General features: G+C 42.8%; 1 protein-coding gene and 1 long non-coding RNA gene across 21 annotated transcripts in view; one reads left to right on the plus strand and one right to left on the minus strand.

Annotated features, from left to right (window-relative positions):
* Nucleotides 1–3,417, minus strand: part of PALM2AKAP2 (PALM2 and AKAP2 fusion) — a 234,159-nt gene that overhangs the window by 49,521 nt on the left and 181,221 nt on the right. The window lies entirely within an intron of this gene.
* The window catches only part of LOC146753757 (uncharacterized), a 7,253-nt gene continuing 3,836 nt past the window's right edge, over nucleotides 1–3,417 (plus strand). Inside the window, exon 1 of the long non-coding RNA XR_014939862.1 lies at nucleotides 1–311. This is a non-coding gene — a long non-coding RNA (uncharacterized LOC146753757). The remainder of the gene's footprint in view (nucleotides 312–3,417) is intronic.

Consider the following 3,417-nt stretch of genomic DNA (forward strand, 5'->3'; position numbering starts at 1 on the left):
GTCATTCAATTTCCTGTGAGACTCCAACAGCACAGGACTTACCAGTGCTGCCTTCCTACACTTCCTTTTGTTTCCCAGTAAAGACAAAGCCTTTGGATAAAGTTAAGAACTTACTCAAGCTGATGAAACCATTAACACTGTTTGCCTTCCAGTTGTCCATGAGTGAAGACGATGATACATGATGTCAGACAGATGGAACCTCTTGCTGAAGAATGCATGTGGCTAAAACACCGGGCTGGAATTCACAAGGTCAAATCCAATCCCAGGCCATGATGTACTGGGGAAATCACTTCATCTCACTGTACAGAAAGGTGTGTATAGCTTATTTTGCAAGATTTGTGCAGAAAAGTACGTTTATGAAGGTATTTGCTGCTATAAATCCTGGAAGTGACACAAAGGTAACAGAACTTCATGAAAGTCTTTTATTATTTTTTAATTTTATGCAAAGTGCAAACAAATCTGATGGGAGAAATAATGTATGATAGTGCTCTGTTTTTCTCTAACAAAAAGTAACAAAAAGTTGGAAACCAGGTTTGTACCTGTAGCCTGGCCAGCACAGGACACTGCCATTTAGAAGCCAGAGATTCTTGGAAATGAACACTTAAAGGCTTTAAGTAATTGAAAGGTTTGGCAACAGCTAAATACATGGTTTGATGGTCTACAATTTGGGCAGAGGTGTCTGAAGACGCAGTTGGGAGCTTAATCTTCCTAGTCTCAATCTGTAATTACTGAACTTCTTGTGCGTAATGTTGTGATCACAAGAACTAGCCTGTAGGACTGAATAACAAAGTCCAAGAATTCAGCCTGCTGAGCTCTCCATGAAGAGAGTGACGGGTATTTCTTGTATCTGTTGCTTTTTATTATTACTGCTATGGTTCAGCTGTACCGCTCCTCCCTCACTATTGCAAGCGTCCTCATGCAGGAATACAGACCTTTTTTCCATTCCTGCCTCATAATGGGAAAGGAGTGAGCTAGAAACTTTGAAGAGGCTAATCTCTAAATCTCCTGATTTATATTTGCCACTTTGTGCATCTCGTATGTTCTTTTTATTGCCCTATTTTACTTGTGACACAAAGGAGCAGATTCTAAGTTATCTCCAGCAGTAGGCAATCTGTGCAAGACCTCAGATAGTACACCAAAAATACACAATGTCAGCACATGCCCTAAAAAACTACAAGTATATTTCTACACACAAATAAAAATGTTTAGAAAAAAACAGCTATGTTCTATCCAGGGTGAATGTGAAAAGCATGCTGTGGCTTTGTGGAAGCAAGTAAAGTTCTTACATGTGAGGTTAGGAGATGACCTGCTGGAGATGAGTTCTGTGCAGGAGGACCTGGGGGGCCTGGATAACAGATTGGCCAGAAACCAGAGGTGTGTCCCTGTTGCTAGGAAGGCCAATGGTATCCTGAGGGAAATTAAAAGGAGTGTGGCCAGCAAGCTGCAGGAGGATATCCTCCTCTTCTCCTTTGCCCCAGTGAGGTTTCATTTAGACTACTGGGCATCCCAGTTCAAAATCAGTAAGGAAGAAAGAGTAGGGAAAAAAAGAAGGCTGCCCAATTGCCCTGTACAGCAGCCACACATGAGAGCAGCTCTTTAGACCACATTTCTCAGAAGAAATGCGTGAGATCACAAAGACCGAGATCTTAGACACTGGATGCACACCTCCCTTGAACACATCATTCTTAGCCCTAGGGATGATAGAGAAGCATGCATTATTTTCACACCACACAGAAAATGACTTGTGAATGTGAAGACCTGTGAGAGCTCAAAATATTGCCAAACAAATCTTGCCACCACAAACATGGGAAGAAAAGATTTTCTAAGGCACAGTCCAGCACAGTCCAGCCTTGGGATCTCAGCAACTTCTGTTTTAGAGACTTGGCTCACTAACATTGAATTAAAGGGGCACCTAACTTTACTGTGCTTTTGACTGGGCTCATTCACTGGTAGTCACATGGCTCTGTGAGCAGGATATCCTGAATTCACACTCATATTCTTTTCACATCAGATCTAATTGCTGCTTACTCGCCTTTTAACCTCCAAAGGACCAAAAGTCAAATACTTTTACAAGTGAGAAAGATGATAAAAATCCTGAAGCAATTAATGAAGAGGATGCTGATACTCCCTTAAATTCTTGACTGTAAACAAGACTTTTAGTATATGATCCAGGTCAAGCTTGGCTGTTCTGAAGGATACTGAATGATTGCTTAAAAATTGTTCTCAGCTTTCCTTGAGTGCCTCTCATTAAGTCACATGTTACAGTCATCCCTGAGCTGCCTATACAGTGCAATGGTTGTAAAAGTGCAAGCTCTTTTTGTTTGAAGATAGGCAGAAAGCACCATCGGTGCTTATAAAATCCGAGTCACAGAATCACATGTAGCATCTCCACAGAACACAGCCCTTTAATCAGTCCTGCAGCAATTCTAACTGAGATGCTGTGGCTTTGCTCAATTCGTCTCTGGCCATGCTGGTTTTGGCTGTCTGGTGATTTGGCTAAAAAGCAATCTCAGTAAAAAGGGCAAAAAAGAAGTGGCAGATGTTGAGCTGGATTCAGCTTCCCAATGAACAGAGGCATCACCCTGCCTTCTCCTAAGCATGATATTTACTTTGGATGGCCAGCTACTAATCCAGACATCCCTTCTAGATTTGTAAAACTTGTTCAGCTCATGGCCTTCAGTTCAGTGTGTCTGCATAGCCCAAATCCATGAATGTGCTTGCCATTTGCACTGCCTGAGGCCCACAGCAAACCTGCTGCAGGAACCTTATTAAATGCATGCAGTGTTTACACGGACACAAGAAGGAAACAAGATCTCCCATCTCATTCAGTCCCATCACCTGTTTCAGCACGAAAGCATGTCAGCTAATCCTATTCATAAACTTAGCCAAGCTCCATCTTAAAAACAACTACGAATGTTTGTCCCACAGTTGCCATGGAAGTGTTCCTCTGGTCCTCAAGGACTGGCTTCCAGTTTCTCAGTCTACATTCACTAAAGGTTAGCTTTTCCCTCTTTGCTCTTTTGCCAGCCCTGAGCATTTGCTTTAGCAACCTACTGCTCTTCTCAGTGCTTCCTCCCTTGAGGCCAACATAAATCTCTGATATATCCCGGTCTGCATTTCCCTAGACTAAACAAGTTCCTTCAATCTCAAACTGCATGCCAGGCTTCCCATCTCCCTGCAGTCCATGCAGGCTCTCACTATAGCATCAAGTCATACTTTTAAAGCACGACTGATAGAAATGCACATCATACTGCAGACACATTCTTAGCAGCGGCAGTTACCACAGCGTTCCCATTTCTCCATCCCCTCCAGAAGTGTTTTGGTGATGACTGTCCATAGCTGAAGCACCAAAAACTGTTCTTTGCATGGCAGAAAGCAAGCAGGCAGGAGGAGCATGAGGCCACAGGGCACACTCAC

The sequence above is a fragment of the Coturnix japonica genome, chromosome Z (assembly GCF_054131305.1).
Source record: "Coturnix japonica strain WE chromosome Z, WE-NBRP24, whole genome shotgun sequence".
NCBI lineage: Eukaryota > Metazoa > Chordata > Aves > Galliformes > Phasianidae > Coturnix > Coturnix japonica.